The sequence below is a fragment of the Oryctolagus cuniculus genome, unplaced genomic scaffold (assembly GCF_051225735.1).
Source record: "Oryctolagus cuniculus isolate XC-2025 breed Fujian yellow rabbit unplaced genomic scaffold, ASM5122573v1 ptg000055l, whole genome shotgun sequence".
NCBI lineage: Eukaryota > Metazoa > Chordata > Mammalia > Lagomorpha > Leporidae > Oryctolagus > Oryctolagus cuniculus.
This window is the reverse complement of record NW_028301710.1, coordinates 313,648-332,119: the sequence shown is the minus strand read 5'-3', so window position 1 is coordinate 332,119 and position 18,472 is coordinate 313,648. Positions and strand designations below refer to the sequence as shown.

General features: G+C 39.5%; 1 pseudogene; it reads right to left on the bottom strand.

Annotated features, from left to right (window-relative positions):
- Nucleotides 1–387: 387 nt before the first annotated feature.
- LOC149119041 (palmitoyltransferase ZDHHC2-like) lies at nucleotides 388–1,952 on the bottom strand (annotated as a pseudogene).
- Between the last annotated feature and the right edge of the window lie 16,520 nt (nucleotides 1,953–18,472).

The following is an 18,472-nucleotide window of genomic DNA, read 5'->3' as shown; positions in this document are numbered from 1 at the left end:
GACTTTGTAATGAAGTCATAGTTATGATGGGTCACTAAGTCTCAGGCTCATTTCCTATCAGAAGTAAAAAGTAAAAGAAGTCTGGTTTATTTCCTCTACCTTCTTAATAGTAACTAACATTTTACAAATCAAGCACCTTATAATGTGACATAAAATCCTTTAATTCTGAAACAATATCTTAAGTCTCAATTTTTGAAATAAAAAAAATCAGATAATCAATGAAGTTTTTAAGTAATAAACTGTGCTACCCACATTATTTAGGTGAAAACTGGCCCATGAATTTAGGCCAAGTTTTTGATGGAAGATATTTCTTCTTTGATTCATAAACCATAAAAATTTTAATATGTAATAAGAATCTTTGTTACTTATAACATTCTGTATATTGGATCAAAAGTGTGTTATGTTTTAAGTAACAACTTGCAATCAACTCATATTCTGCATATCCAAATGGTGCCTTCATATGGGAGCCTTTCATCCATGTACAGCATCGATACTTTAATAAAGCATGAATTTACTTTGCTTGAGGATTAAGTCTCATTCTCCATGGTTAATGCAGGATTGTTCATACCAGCTTTGCCTCTTCCAAGGTTTATGTTGTTTTCTGTCCAAGACTGAGAGTCAATAAGAAGGTGGCTCTGGGATTCTCTCTATGGCTTTGCAGGAAACTGATGGTTTTCAGGATTTTTAGCTGTTGAATTCAGCCCTGCAGGGTAGATGGTTGTTCAGGATCCTGGTTAACAAGTCAGCACTCAGACTTGAGAAAATGGTTACCAACCAGTACTTCTCATCACCAAAAACTTATCTCATTATTTTTTACTGAGACCTGACTTGAATCCATTTTTATCAGTTCCATGTTGAAATACTGGAGTCCTCACTGTGCACTTACTCCTCATGTAGGATCTCTGTCCTTAGTGTGCTGTACATTGAGATTTAATGCTATAACTAGTACTCAAACAGTATTTTTCACTTTATGTTTCTGTGTGGGAGTAAACTGTTGAAATCTTTACTTAATGTATGCTAAACTGATCTTCTGTATATAAAGAGAATCAAAAATGAATCTTGATGTGAATGGGAGAAGGAGTGGGAAAGGGGAGGGTTGTGGGTGGGAAGGAAGTTATGGGGGGAAGCCATTGTAATCCATAAGCTGTACTTTGGAAATTTATATTCATTAAATAAAAGTTAAAAATAAAAAAAAAAATTAAAAAAGAAATACTGGACTCCTGGATGCCTCTAATGTAAATTTGTTTTTGCTGATTAGCCAACAGTGATAGCCAAACAGAGAAGATGAGCTGACAGAAAACTAGCTGCAGCAAAGAATTGAAACCTCATATGGAACTTGGCTTGAGTATTTGGTAGACCACTTATCCAAAATTTGACAAAATACTGTAAGTCTGTAGCAGCCATTAAAATACAGTACATCAGAGAACAAGCCATGAAAAGAAGGAAGAATTTTTAATCTGAAATTCCCACACAATTTTTCACCCATGGGCAATGATGATCCATCTTCAAAATACATTTATTGCAGATGGAACAGGGATGGCAGTGATCTGGTTTTATAAGTTGGCATCTGTCACAGTAGCGGATGGCTCCAGTCATGGCCGTGGTATAAATGGGAAGATCCCTGGCTGCTCAAGTAAGAATTTCCTGCTGGGGTTGTCCTCTTGGCTCTCTCTCCAACAATTCTTTCTCTGCATAAAAGAGATGACATTCTTTTGAAGGATCCATTGGTAATGTAAAGATAGTTTTCCAGTAGGACCAAACATCATGAAAAGTAGGTGATAAGATATCAAGTACACAACTTGTTCACCAATGTTTTCCATGGAAATTAGTCAGAGCTGGATGGCGAAGGCATAGTATGACCAGCCCAACAGGAAGCTGATAAACTCTGCTGGGATCCAGGACAGCACCCACCGGCACCACCACCTGATGCTGAGTGGGCCTGAGAGCGCCATCTTCCAGCCGCATCCACCTGCCCAGCTCTGGCCTTGGGGTGGGCTGGCCGCACCTGGCGCTCCTGGGGGTGGAAGCTGGTTGCACTGCAGCTACTGCCGCTGCCGTGGCACTAAGTCCCCAGCCTGCAGACTGGAGCCAGCGCTGTGGACTCCTGGCTCCTCAGCCTGGCAGAGGTGGCAGCTGCAGGAGGAGGCAGCTCTACATGTAGATTTAAAAATGCCTCTTCTTTCTGTTTTTTTTTTTTTTGTTTTTGTTGTTCAACACATGCACGCATAATCTCTGTTTATAGAAAGCCAAATCAAAGTGAGAGTAAAATATCCAGTCTTAAAATGGGTAGAAAATAAAAGATGAAAAATGACAATGATGCAGGAATTAAATAAGTCACAGAGAAACTGCTGACATATTTGAATTGTAGGCCCAAGTGGAAAGGATTAAAAAGGAGAAACAACAAAGAGAAACAATGTTGGAGAAGAAAATCACTGAAAATTTTGCAAATCTTTCAAAAGTCAACAATCACCAAGTCATAGATCCATTAAATGCTGCAAAACATTTTCTTTCTTTTCTTCTTCTTCTTCTTCTTTTTTTTTTTTTTTTTGACAGGCAGAGTGGACAGTGACAGAGAGAGACAGAGAGAAAGGTCTTCCTTTTCCGTTGGTTCACCCCACAATGGCTGCCATGGCCAGTGTACCGCGCTGATCCAAAGGCAGGAGCCAGGTGCTTCTCCTGGTTTCCCATGGGGTGCAGGGCCCAAAGACTTGGGCCATCCTCCACTGCACTCCTGGGCCATAGCAGAGAGCTGGCCTTGAAGAGGGGCAACTGGGACAGCATCCGGCACCCCAACCAGGACTAGAACCCAGTGTGCCGGTGCCGCAAGGCAGAGGATTAGCCTATTCAGCTGCGGCGCCGGCCACTGCAAACCATTTTCAAGGTAAACCATACTTAGCCACTTCGTAGCTTCACTTTTTGAAACTAAAGACAAACAAGACAGCAAAATATATAATCTCCAAAGGATCCAATGTGAGACAATAGCTGACTTATCCATGTCTGGCTTCACTGTATTAGTTGAGGAATCTGAATTTTGTACTGCTGTCAGTATATGTGTATCATCAGTGTTCATTGACACCTATAAACATCATGTGAAAGTGTATTTATATATATATATAAGTATATATGCAATTTCAAATTAAAATTGAAATGTTACTCAAATATTGAAGCAAACATTCTGACTGGAGAAAAATGATCTCAGAAGAACAATAGGAAAGAAATTAATGAATCTTGACTTGAACCTTTTTTATGATCGTGTGTATTCCATAGTTTTTTTTTTTTTTTGTCTTCTATAGTTTCTATCCCTTATAATAAAGAAAAGGTAAGGAACAAGAGATGCAAAACAGGTAAAAATGCTGAGTTTAACTGAGCAAGCCTGAGAATCTAAAAGCATTGTCCTGATGTCTTCACTAATCAGTAGAAGTGATAACTAGACAGAAGCCTTAGAATTCTCTCCTTAGCTCATCTCTGTGTGAGATTACCACAGTAAATTACAGGATTATGCTTTGCCCATAATATAAATTGTATCAAAAATTAAAAAGTGGTTTTTGTTCCAGAGAACAAAACTAGGCAGACTATTCATATCAATCATCTCCAGGAGTGGAAGAGTGGGAGAGGGCCTAGGTGGAGGAAGAGGCTCCCACAGAGTAGGGAGGGATTGCATTTCACACACAAGCAATTATGCAAACCCACACCCACCATGCCAAGAAAAAGAGAAAAGGACACTGAACAGGAGAGCAGGGGACCTGCTGGAGGACTCCCTAAAGTTTCAAAGAGGCAGAAGACCTCAAAGTGGAAAAGGCCACAGCCACCATACAGGGGAGTGGCCTGTCCCCATAGAGGTGGAGAACAGCACCCCCTCCAACACAGGCCCCTGGTATGCCTCAGGATCCAGGATCCAGCATGGGATGCCTCAGAAGGAAGAGAAGTGGGAGGAAGGCTTCCAAGGAAAAGATTGAGCCCCCCAGCATCAGAGATCATAAGAGACTGTAGCCACCAATATTTCAAGAGGGGCCTCCTCCACATTCCTGCCACTGGCTGGGTGTTACTGGGGATTTTGGCCATAGCCTGCAAACTGGGAACCTGCTCTCCTCCCCCACTCATTTTCCTCACTCCAAGTCCAGCCCCTGAAGATTGATCTGGGCTAGGTAGTCCATCTGGCCCTTCCTTGCAGGTCCCCCCACACTTGAGATCAGTCAGGGCCATATTTACGCTCTGGATGAGATCACTCCTCAGTGTGCCATCTTAATTAGAGCTGTTTCCCAGGGCTTCTGTTTGGACTTGGGCCAGCTCCTTCCACCTCATGACATCCCTCTCGCCTCCCCCCAGTCATTCTGGAACACTGGGTTTTGGTCAGGAATAGGGAGTGAAACAGACAGAGCATAAACAGGGTGTGCTGCTGAGGCCTTGGAGAAGCAATCCTCAAATAGGGGTGAGTGCATTTTGTTGAGTTCCCGTTTCCTCCTCCCACACCTATTTTACCAGTGACCTAAATCCAGGGAAAATAGGAGAGCTTATGTGGGATGGGTGCCCTTCCATAAATCTTTGATGACTGATAACATCCATCCCTCCTTTTGCTGAGCCCAGGACTTCTGAGTGTTGTAATGTATATGGGAGTTGGAGGCAAGATGGCAGAATAGGAAGGGAGCACACTGATAGTCTGGGGAGAGATAGTTTAATAAAAGTGGAGATACTGCAGGTTCAAGGAAGAGTAGGGGAGGAAACAGCAGAAGAAACTCTTCCAGAATGCATGATTCACAGCGGACCTGCGTGGAGAGTGTGGGAGCCCACAGTTCAGGACACCAGCGGCAGACTCAACACACCAGTGCTGGAATGCGAGGTGAGCCAAACCTCAATAGCCTGAGACACCGGCAAGCAAGCGGAGAGAGGAGACTAGAGGGAATGACCCCTGGGTGGGGGGGAGTTCACCAGGCTAACTGGAAGAGAGAGAGAGAAAAGAAAAAGGTGACTTGGCCGGCGCCACAGCTCACTAGGCTAATCCTCCGCCTAGTGGCGCCGGCACACCGGGTTCTAGTCCCAGTCGGGGAGCCAGATTCTGTCCCAGTTGCCCCTCTTCCAGGCCAGCCCTCTGCTGTGGCCAGGAAGTGCAGTGGAGGATGGCCCAGGTGCTTGGGCCCTGCACCCCATGGGAGACCAGGATAAGCACCTGGCTCCTGACTCCTGCCATCGGATCAGTGCGGTGCACCGGCCGCAGCACACTCGCCGTGGCGGCCATTGGAGGGTGAACCAACGGAAAAGGAAGACCTTTCTCTCTGTCTCTCTCTCTCACTGTCCACTCTGCCTGTCAAAAAAAAAAAAAAAAGAAAAGAAAAAGGTGACTGGTACGGACACGGGTTTCTCTCTCTCCGCTTACCTCTCAAGGGTGAGCAAGACAAAGTGCAGGCGCCATCTTGGACATACGTCATAAGCAGAGCGACCTCAGGTCTGCACCGGCCCTGAGCCTAGCAGAAAAACCTGACTGTGGCAGGGGCGAATTAACAGGAGATTAGGACCTAGTAAATTTGTGGTGCTACTGAACTGAGACTGTGAAAAAAGAGACGATGGGGGAGAGAACTCACAGAATTTACATGAGCACTCTCCAGAGATGCTACAATTCTGTAACTTTGGCAATCCAATGGGAGACTGAAGGAGAATCTGAGCCCACTCTGAGGGCAGAACAGATTCCCTGTTTGTTCCTTGGGAAAGAACTTCTGATCTCTGGCTCCTGTGGGTATATCATTTGCCTGCGAACTACCTTCAACTTCATTCAGCTGTGCGGAATTACTTCCCTTTTGAATCAAAAAAAGAAAGAGAGAGAGAGAGAGAGAGAGAGATCTACCACGCCTAACCTGGGAGTGTCATCTTTGGCACACCAAACAGAGCTCTCAGGCCACACCCATCTCAAGCCCTAAGGCTCCATCAAAAACAGATAGTCCACTTAATCTAGAGTCATAGTATAACAAGAAAAAGCACCACAGTGAAGAAACCAAATATCTCCAATATGCCAAATAACAAACGCAAAAACCAAGGTAATAAAAACAAGGAAGTCACCATGACGCCCTCAAATGAAAAAGACACCCCAATTCAAGATTATGAAGATGATGACATAGAAGAAACGCAAGAAGCAGATCTCCAAAAATTGATAAGAACATTAAGAAGTTCTCAAAAACAAATTCTTGAACTACAGAAATCCTTAATGGACAAGATAGAAAATCCCTCTCATGAAAATGAAATATTAAGGAGGAATCAAAATGAAACGAAACAACTAGTACAACAGGAAACTGTGATAGTGACTGAAGTGAAGAATCCAATAGATCAAATGAAAAACACAGCAGAGAGCCTTACAAACAGAATGGGTGAAGCAGAAGAGAGAATATCGGACTTAGAAGACAGAGAACAGGAAAGGATACAGTCAGACCAAAGAAAAGAAGAGGAAATTAGAAATCTAAAACATATTGTCGGGAATCTGCAGGGTACTATTAAAAAACCCAACATTCGGGTTCTAGGAGTTCCTGAAGGCATGGAGAGGGAGAAAGGATTAGAAGGCCTTTTTAGTGAGATATTAGCAGAAAATTTCCCAGGTTTGGAGAAGGACAGAGACATTCTAGTACAGGAAGCTCACAGAACCCCTAATAAACACGACCAAAAGAGATCCTCACCACGACACGTTGTAATTAAACTCTCCACAGTGAAACATAAAGAAAAGATCCTAAAATGTGCAAGAGAGAAACGTCAGATTACTCTCAGAGGATCTCCAATCAGACTCACAGCTGACTTCTCATCAGAAACTCTACAAGCTAGGAGGGAATGGCAAGATATAGCCCAGGTACTAAGAGAGAACAACTGCCAGCCCAGAATATTATATCCTGCAAAGCTATCATTTGTGAATGAAGGTGAAATAAAGACTTTTCATAGCAAATAGAAATTGAAAGAATTTGTCGCCACTCGTCCAGCCCTGCAACAGATGCTAAAGATGTGTTGATCACAGAAACACAGAAACATGGTCATCAATATGAAAGAAGGTAAAGGAAGGAAACCTGACAGCAAAAGATCACAGGGAATTCAAAGCATATATTAGAACTAATCTTTGGCAAATGGCAGGGCAAAGTTACCACTTTTCATTAGTCACATTGAACGTGAATGGACTGAACTGTCCAGTTAAAAGACACAGATTGGCTGATTGGGTAAAGGAACAAAACCTATCTATTTGCTGCTTACAAGAAACACATCTTTCCAACAAAGATCCATACAGACTGAAAGTGAAAGGCTGGAAAAAGATATACCATGCCAACAGAAATGAAAAAATGGCGGGCGTGGCCATCTTAATATCAGACAACACAAACTTTACCACAAAAACTGTTAGGAGAGACAAAGAGGGACACTCTATAATGATTAAGGGATCAATTCCACAGGAAGATATAACAATTATCAATGTATATGCACCTAACTACAGGGCACCAGTTTATCTAAAAGATTTGTTAAGGGACTTAAAGGGAGACTTAGACCCCAATACAATGGTACTGGGGGACTTCAATACTCCACTCTCAGAAATAGACAGATCAATAGGACAGAAGATCAACAAGGATACAGTAGATTTGAACGACACTATAGCACAAATGGATCTAACAGATATATACAGAACTTTCAATCCTACAGCTAAAGATTTTACATTCTTCTCAGCAGTACGTGGAACCTTCTCTAGGATTGATCACATACTAGGCTATAAAGCAAGTCTCAGCAAATTCAAAAGAACTAGAATCATACCATGCAGCTTCTCAGACCATAAAGGAATGAAGTTGGAAATCAGCAACTCAGGAATCCCTAGAGCATACGCAAACACATGGAGATTGAACAACATGCTCCTGAATGAACAATGGGTCATAGAAGAAATTAAAAGAGAAATCAAAAATTTTCTGGAAGTAAATGAGGATAACAGCACAACATACGAAAACTTATGGGACGCAGCAAAAGCAGTATTGAGAGGCAAATTTATAGCAATAGGTGCCTATATCAAGAAATTGGAAAGGCACCAAATAAATGAGCTTTCAGCGCACCTCAAGGACCTAGAAAAACTGCAGCAAACCAGACCCAAATCTAGTAGGAGAAGAGAAATAATTAAAATCAGAGAAGAAATCAACAGGATTGAATGAAGAAAAACATTCCAAAAAATCAGCCAAACGAGGAGCTGGTGTTTTGAAAAAATAAACAAAATTGACACCCCATTGGCCCAACTAACTAAAAAAAGAAGAGAAAAGACCCAAATCAATAAAATCAGAGATGAAAAAGGAAACGTAACAACAGACACCACAGAAATAAAAAGAATCATCAGAAATTACTACAAGGACTTGTATGCCAGCAAACAGGGAAACCTATCAGAAATGGATAGATTCCTGAACACATGCAATCTACCTAAATTGAACCAGGAAGACATCGGAAACCTAAACAGACCCATAACTGAGACAGAAATTGAAACAGTAATAAAGGCCCTCCCAACAAAGAAAAGCCCAGGACCAGATGGATTCACTGCTGAATTCTACCAGACATTTAAAGAAGAACTGACTCCAATTCTTCTCAAACTATTCAGAACAATCGAAAAAGAGGGAGCCCTCCCAAATTCTTTCTATGAAGCCAGCATCACCTTAATTCCTAAACCGGAAAAAGATGCAGCACTGAAAGAGAATTATAGACCAATATCCCTGATGAACATAGATGCAAAAATCCTCAATAAAATTCTGGCCAAGAGAATGCAACAACACATCAGAAAAATCATCCACTCAGACCAAGTGGGATTTATCCCTGGTATGCAGGGATGGTTTAATGTGCGTAAAACAATCAATGTGATACACCACATTAACAGACTGCAGAAGAAAAACCATATGCTTATCTCAATAGATGCCGAGAAAGCATTTGATAAAATACAACACCCGTTCATGATGAAAACTCTAAGCAAACTGGGTATGGAAGGAACATTCCTCAATACAATCAAAGCAATCTATGAAAAACCCACAGCCAGCATCCTATTGAATGGGGAAAAGTTGGAAGCATTTCCACTGAGATATGGGACCAGACAGGGATGCCCACTCTCACCACTGCTATTCAATATAGTTCTGGAGGTTCTAGCCAGAGCTATTAGGCAAGAAAAAGAAATTAAAGGGATACAAATTGGGAAGGAAGAACTCAAACTATCCCTCTTTGCAGATGACATGATTCTTTATTTAGGGGACCCAAAGAACTCTACTAAGAGACTGTTGGAACTCATAAAAGAGTTTGGAAAAGTAGAGGGTATAAAATCAATGCACAAAAATCAACAGCCTTTGTATACACAGGCAATGCCATGGCTGAGGAAGAACTTCTAAGATCAATCCCATTCACAATAGCTAAAAAACAATCAAATACCTTGGAATAAACTTAACCAAGGACGTTAAAGATCTCTACGATGAAAATTACAAAACCTTAAAGAAAGAAATAGAAGAGGATACCAAAAAATGGAAAAATCTTCCATGCTCATGGATTGGAAGAATCAATATCATAAAAATGTCCATTCTCCCAAAAGCAATTTATAGATTCAATGCAATACCAATCAAGATACCAAAGACCTTCTTCTCAGATCTGGAAAAAATGGTGCTGAAATTTATATGGAGGCACAAGAGACCTCGAATAGCTAAAGCAATCTTGTACAACAAAAACAAAGCCGGAGGCATCACAATACCAGATTTCAGGACATACTACAGGGCAGTTGTAATCAAAACAGCATGGTACTGGTACAGAAATAGAAGGATAGACCAATGGAACAGAATTGAAACACCAGAAATCAACCCAAACATCTACAGCCAACTTATATTTGATCAAGGATCTAAAACTAATTCCTGGAGCAAGGACAGTCTATTCAATAAATGGTGCTGGGAAAACTGGATTTCCACGTGCAGAAGCATGAAGCAAGACCCCTACCTTACACCTTACACAAAAATCCACTCAACATGGATTAAAGACCTAAATCTATGACCTGACACCATCAAGTTACTAGAGTAACCCTTCAAGATATTGGCACAGGCAAAGAATTTCTGGAAAAGACCCGGGAGGCACAGGCAGTCAAAGCCAAAATCAACTATTGGGATTGCATCAAATTGAGAAGTTTCTGTACTGCAAAAGAAACAGTCAGGAAAGTGAAAAGGCAACCGACAAAATGGGAAACATATTTGCAAACTATGCAACAGATAAAGGGTTAATAACCAGAATCTACAAAGAGATCAAGAAACTCCACAAAAACAAAACCAACAACCCACTTAAAGAGATGGGCCAAGGACCTCAATAGACATTTTTCAAAAGAGGAAATCCAAATGGCCAACAGGCACATGAAAAAATGTTCAAGGTCACTAGCAATCAGGGAAATGCAAATCAAAACCACAATGAGGTTTCACCTCACCCCGGTTAGAATGGCTCACATACAGAAATCTACCAACAACAGATGCTGGTGAGGATGTGGGGAAAAACCCACTGTTGGTGGGAATGCAAACTGGTCAAGCCACTATGGAAGTCAGTCTGGAGATTCCTCTGAAACCTGAATATAACCCTACCATTCAACCCAGCCATCCCACTCCTTGGAATTTACCCAAAGGAATCTAAATTGGCAAACAAAAAGGCGGTCTGCACCCTAATGTTTATTGCAGCTCAATTCACAATAGCTAAGACCTGGAACCGACCTAAATGCCCATCAACGGTAGACTGGAGAAAGAAATTATGGGATGTGTACTCTTTAAAATACTATACCGCAGTAAGAAACAACGAAATCCAGTCAGTTGCAACAAAATGGAGGAATCTGGAACACATCATGCTGAGTGAAATAAGCCAGTCCCAAAGGGACAAATACCATATGTTCTCCCTGATCGGTGACAACTGACTGAACACCTAAAAGGAAACCTATTGAAGTGAAATGGACACTATGGGAAATGGTGACTCGATCAGCATAGCCCTGACTGTTAATGAACAAATTAATACATTATCCCTCTTAGTAGTTTTTTTGTCTGTTCTACTTAATATGACTGGTTTAATTCTGTAATTAATACACAGTTATTCTTAAGTGTTGAAAATTAACTGAAATGTGATCCCTGTTAAACATAAGAGTGGGAATAAGAGAGGGAAGAGATGTATAATTTGGGACATGCTCAAGCTGACTTGCCCTAAATGGTAGAGTTAGAAACATACCAGGGGATTCCAATTCAATCCCATCAAGGTGGCATGTACCAATGCCATCTCACTAGTCCAAGAGATCAATTTCAGTTCACAATTGATCATAATGAAAGGACTAAGAGTCAATTGGAGCACATAAAGAAGTCTAGTACCTGCTAACACTAACCGATGGAATAAATAAAGGGGAGAGTGATCCAACATGGGAAGTGAGATACTCAGCAGACTCATAGAATGGCAGATGTCCTAAATAGCACTCTGGCCTCAGAATTAGCCCTATAGGAATTCGGATCTGGCTGAAAATCCCATGAGAGTATTTCAGGCATGGAAAGCCAAGACACTCTGGTAAAAGATCTCTCTGAGTGAGATCCCAGTGGAAAGAACAGGTCTTCAAAGAAGGAGGTGCCTTTCTCTGAAGGGAGGAGAGAACTGCACTAAATGGTTTCCTCAAGAAAAATAATTTTGATAAAGCCTCTTTTGTCACCTCTTTTGTAGTATCAACTATTAGTGAATTGGTATATTAGTGCTAAAATAGAGTATTGTTTTATGAATGAATGCACAATGATGTTTGCATTTTATGTAGATTTAGGAAAATGAGAATATATGACAGAATATACTATGTTGTTATTATGTTAATCTCCCATGTTATTTCCATTATAATTTTACCATACTTATTGATCAGCATTTAAAGAACTATGCCATCATTTACAACATGAAAATGATTATGAGAATTTTAGATGAATTGATATGTGGAAGTAGATTGATAGATTCAATGATGGAAATAAGTCAGTTGGTAGATTCAGGTGGATAAACATCTTTTCCACCATGATTAGCTCAATAAAAGGAATTTTTATAAAATCCCCCAATCCCAGAAGAATAAATAGGGAAAGCATCCAATTTCAATGAGTGACTGCAATGTGTCACCCATTCTTTGGAAACTGAATTTAAAGCAAATTCATGTGAAAGCACAGTGTTGATGAGAAGCACAGTCATAATCTGACACATGGAACTCCCAGGACCCTGAGAAAAAGCATGGGTTTTATAGTGTCACCACAGAAGTAGAAGACAGAAACTTTATCAGGAAAATATAATAAGAATCTTATGCTGTGGATTTGGATACACCTAAAATTGCTCCCTAAAATTGTGTTTATTAAAGTATCAGAGTCAAATAGACACCAGGAAGGGATAAATCTATGGTTTTTAGAGCTAATAACATTCTTCTCAGTGCATCATTTTTCTAAGGAGGTGATAGCCATTGCAACCCTGTCAAAAGGCGAATTTAGAAAAAAAATGACAAATACATCCTGGGCTCCCAGTTCCCTGATCAGGGCCAGGTGGTGCCAGGACACCTGAATATTATCCCCCATAAGGCATGAATGCAAAGTTTTAAAATAAAGACTTTAAGACCTAACACTGCAATTTTTGAACATATCAACAGTGGCATTTTGTCAGTCAGATTTCTTGAAGGGTCAATACCTGTACAGCCACAAGTGGAGAATCCCTGTCATTTTATTCCACTATATTCACAACAATATCATGATTACATCCTCCCTTTCTTCCAAGAGTACTAGATATTAGTACTAGAATATAGTACACTATATTCAAGGTACTAGATCAAGTGCCTTACTAGATCAAATTTAATTGAGATAAAAATCACAAGTTAAATTGAGAAATATAATGAGGAAATCAAGTACAAATCCAATTCAAGTGCATCATAAATCACAAATATAATTTTGCAAACCTATTTTGTATGGCCTTACACAATTCACAAAGTTTATCATTTCATGTCTAGAAATATTTGTTGCATTAATTGTGGAGTAATAGCTAAGAGTGATATCATGAGCAGAGAATTCTGCTAATATATCATAGGAAAGAATTCTTTTTTACCTCAGAACCCAGTTGCTCTTGGAGATCACTCTGTACATGAAACAGAAAGACACTCACCCAGCTGAGTCCCTGATATGAATCCATTATTAGATGAATCCCTAAGGTGTTTTTATAGGGAAAGTATGGCATCAGCTCATCTCCCTTCAGGCCCATAACTGTCATTTCATTTGTGGAAGCAAGACAGCCTGAGACTTGGCATCATGAAAAATAGGAGCCACCTCAGGGATAAATGAACTTTCCTGGTTTCTGGAGAGAGCAGAGGAGAGCAGCTGGGTTTCACTCTTCTCACCTGTGGACTCATTTCTCCAAGGCAGGCCTGCCTGGGCACGTTGTATGCTCTCAGTCATTGTCAACCAATAAAAGTAAAACAGTAGTCTTTACTTCAGAACAAGTACAAGCAACCTCTGATTTGTCAAGCTATCCCCATTGCTCCAGAAGCCACCTGGTGGCATCCCCATAAGTTCTCCTGTGGTTTCAGGTTCTCGGTAAAATAGTAAAGCACCTGTAAATCAGGAAATTGTGCCTGATAAATTCTGAGGAATAGTGATTTTTTTCCCCAGGGAACACATGTGGGAGTCAGGGAATCTGCATTGGTAGCAGAATTCAGGCTAAATTTCCTCTATTTAACTCTACTCCAGGCTAAGTGCATTTCTGGAGGACAGAAAGGATACCTGCATTTCACATACACAGAAGGTCATGGTCTGCACTATCCCCCGGATAACTTATACACATGTGGACCTCCAGTGCCCTGTCACTTAACCACCAGTCTCCTCTGTCAACTTTACTCACAGGGCTTTACACACTCTGAAGTAGAGGAACTAGATTTTATCAACTAATAAACTTTCTGTTTCTCTGAAACCTAACAGCTATCCCTTTGCTATGACTTATCCATATGTGAACCTTTAAGCTAAGCAGAACTGTTACATCTGTGGTCCCATTTATGAATCCAGTACCATCTGATTTTGATGTTGTGACATTTTTCTTCTCAACAAGTAGATATGCATGTGGATAAAACTCTGAGTCTTGTGTACATTCTGGTGGGCCTTTATGTATCCTCTTCTATCTACTCTGGAACAGTTATCCATCTGCTCTGTGTAAGGCCCACCCATCATCCCAGAGATGAAGAATACTGAGGAACCAGATCAGTGAGGTCTTCACCATCAGGTTCACTGAATAGAGCTGTTGGCTCTCCTCCTTCATTTATACTTGTTCTCACTTGTCCTGGTGCAGTTGTCCTTGATCACAGGAAAACTAAGACTGATATAGTGGGAAACAAGTGGGGAATGTTACCTTGATTGAAATCCAACACTAATCTCGTCTTTATAGTCATTATTTTTACATTTACTGAGAAAAACTTTCCCTATTCAATGTCATGAAATTAATGTATGTTCTAAATGTCCATTTTAAGAATATTCCATTTAATGTTATATACTTTCTGGACTTCAAGGATGATAGGGTATGTATCTCATGATTTACCTTAATATGTAAGGCTATCCAGGGGCTTTTCACTATTAACATTTTATTTTTTAATTTCATTTTAATTGACAAATAATAATTGTGTATTTATGGAGTATGATGTGATGTTTTGACTCATAGGTGCATTATATAAAAATGCAGTCAAGATGATTACCACATCCCTCACTATCCAATTTACTAATTTTACATAAAATGTGTTTCTCTAAAAATGTATGTCTGCATGCATGTGTGTATGTATGAATGCATGTATGTATCTGAGAGACAGAGAAAGTTACAGAGGTTTTACTTCCTTCTTCACTCCCCAAATATACACAATGGCTGGGGCTGAAGCTGGATGAAGCTGTGATCCAGGAACTCATTACAGGTGTCAGGCATACTCTAACCCAGGCACTTTGATATGAGATGCAGTTATCTCAACCAGGATCTTAACTACCATACCAAATGCCTTACCTTAAATATCAATCATTTTAGCAAATGAGAAATACATTGTACATTATTTTCACATTTATTTTTCTTTATTTGAGAAAGCATTACAGAGAAAGGGACTGAGGGAGGGAGGGAAAGAGGGAGAAAAGAAAGGAGGGAGGGAGGAGAGACAGAGAATCTTCCATCCATTTGTTCACTCCCCAAATGGAAACAGTTGTGGCTGGGCCAGGCTGAAGCCTGGAGCCTGGAGCTTCTTTTGGGTCACCCACCTGTGTACAGGGCCCCAAACACTTTTGGCATCTTCCACTATTTTCCCAGGGCATTAGCAAAGATCTGGGTTGGAAGTGGAGTAGCTGGGACTTGAACTGGCACCCATATAGGATGTCAGTGTTTCCAGTAGAGGCTTAACCTGCCAGGCTATAAAACTGACTATAAAAATATACAATATATTACCAATGGTGGTCAACTTGCAGTGGAATAACTCATTAAAATGTTTTCTTTTATACTCAGTTGAACTTTGCATCCTTCAATAAACATCTTTCCTTTCCTCATCCCAACCTCATTCCCCTTGACAACCTGTGGTAGTCTCTATCCTTTTTTATTAATATCTCCAATGTGTATGTGACACATTTTTCAGGCTGCATGGGGGTATCTACACAGTTTTGCCATTTCATAGAATCATTGCAAGCAAAAACTTTACTTTGTGAATTTGTTTTCAGTAGCTCAAGAAGCCCAAATAGACTTGCTTCTCAGATCTTATCATCCCTGAGATTATAGTTGGGGATAAAATCACCTCAAGTATTAAAATTATTTAGACATTATTTATTTTTTAATATTTTATTTTTAACTTTTATTTAGTAAATACAAATTTCCAAAGTACAGTTTATGGATTACAATGGCTTCCCCCCTATAACTTCCCTCCCACCTGCAACCCTTCCATCTCCCACTCCCTCTCCCATTCTATTTGCATCAAGATTCATTTTCAATTATCTTTATATACAGAAGATCAATTTAGTATATATTAAGTAAAGATTTAATCAGTTTGCACCCACACAGAGCATAAAGTGTAAAATATCATTTGAGTACTAGTTATAGCATTAATTCACATTGAACAACACATTAAGGACAGAGAACCTACATGAGGAGTAAGTGCACAGTGACTCCTTTTGTTGACTTAATGAATTGACACTCTTGTTTATGGCATCAGTAATCTCCCTAGGCTCTAGTCATGAGTTGCCAAGGCTATGGAAGCCTTTTGAGTTCACTGTCTTTGATCTTATTTAGACAAGGTCGTAGTCAGAGTGGAAGTTTTCTCCTCCCTTCAGAGAAAGGTACATTATTAGTCACATTGGAAGAGGACATGAAGATGGTGAGAAAGTTTGAGAAGGGGTAACAGAGGAAAGAAGGCTGCTCAAGCAGCAGTGATTTACTAAAACCTATTAAGTCTGTTTATATTTTCTGTAGCAGATGTTATTATCAAGTATACCATATATTTTTGTATTTATTTATAAACTGTTTGTCTTCCTCACTCATAAACTAAAGTGAGAACTCCCTGAATGCATAGATATGTGTCTATTTGCTTCATTGCTAATTCTCTACCACCTACCATTCACAGATTAGGAAAGCTGTCATATATGCCAAGCCATTGAATGAAAGTACTATGTTAATCAGTAATGACAGCAGTTACTGTGTAGCAACATGCACTAATCTCTGCCTAAGAAAGTTACATCCATTCTATTCTCTGAAAGCAATTTGCATGCATTTTTCTTTCTTAGTTTCAAAGCATCACCAAGTTACCCCATTATGAGAGCTCCCATAACTATATTGCAGGTTGGCAGAAAAAAGGGAAAGGAAGTGGTCATGTGGAGAAGAGGCTATGCCTGTGGGTCACTTTACTTTATAATGGTATCGTCTTGTGAGAATTAACTCATTCTAGGACACAGGCATGAATCTTTGCAATAGTAGTGCTCCCCAATATGCTAATACCAGAATCCATCTGAAAAATATTCAACATGGCACTATTGCCCCCTTGGACAAAACATCCACCTCATGAACCCTCAGGGGCATTCTCAGACCAAATTCAAACCATAGTGTCACATGATCCAGTAATCCAATTTTGGGGTATATATACTAGGTATTGAAATCAATATTTTATGTTTATTGTAGAATTATTAACAACATCCAAAAGATGAACTCATGTGTCCATTAATAATAGAGTGAATAAAAATATTGTATATCGATAAAAGTTAATGCCACATGGCCTTTAGATAAAGAAGCTCTGTTGTTCATTACATTAATAGAACTATGAAATGTTATAGAAGTTGAAATAAGTCAAATACAGAAAGAAATACAATTTGGATTCTACTATATGTAGAAATGAATCAAGTTAATAATCAAGACAAAATAATTTTTAATTTATATTCTAAAGTCAAAATAAAAGGATGGAATTAATGAGAAAAAATATCAAAATGTTGTGTGAAAGTAGAACCAGTAAAAAAATGGGGTGGGGGCTTATACAGGTGTATGAGGTTTCAAATGTATAGAATATAAACAAATGTTTGTTTAAAATATAAATATGCAAGTATAAAATTAAATAAAACAAAGAATACTAATTTGAAAAACAAACACACATAACAAGTACAAATTTTAAAATGTTGACATTTACCACAAAGATAGAAATACAACAAAATTAATTTTGAATTATTTCTCAAGACTCCCTTATAATGTATTTTACATGGAAACTTTATATTAAGGTTTGTAAAACACTAAATTTTCCTTTTGTAACAACTATAAAAGATATGTTGTCTGAGGTTTGTGGCTACTCACATAGTATTCATATTTTACTTTTATATGTTCTTTTTAAAAATTTATATAAAGGGAAATAATTTCATGTATTTTATACATACAGTTTTTTTTTATTTGAAAGACAGAGTTACAGAGAGAGTTAGAGAAAGAAAGAGAGGTCTTCCATCTACTGGTTCACTCTCCAGATGGCTGCAATGGCTGGAGCTGTGCATATCTGGAGCCAGGAGCCAGGAGATTCCTCCAAGTCTCCCATGTGGGTGCAGGGGCACAAAGATTGGTCAATCTTCTATTGCTTTGCCATGACATACCAGAGAGCTGGATCTGAAGTGGAGCAGCTGGGACACAAACCAGCACCCATATGGGATGCCAGCACTGCAGGCAATGGCTTTACCCACTAAGCCACAGTGCCAGCCCCACCATAATCCATTTCTTCCACTCACAAATTCCTTTCATGCCCATTTGCAGTTCATCCCATTCCCAACTTCAACACTAGGAAACTACAAATATGCTTTCTGCATTTATAGAATATTTTTTTTTAAAAAAAGATATGTAGATTCTGTGTCTAGCTTCTTTCACCTAGCATAATGTTCCAAAAATCCATTTATGTTGTACATTTTGGTTGAGTAATAATTTCACTGAACAGAAGCACCATAGTTTATCTATTTGCTCATTGAAAACATTTAGGTTTTTCAGTTTT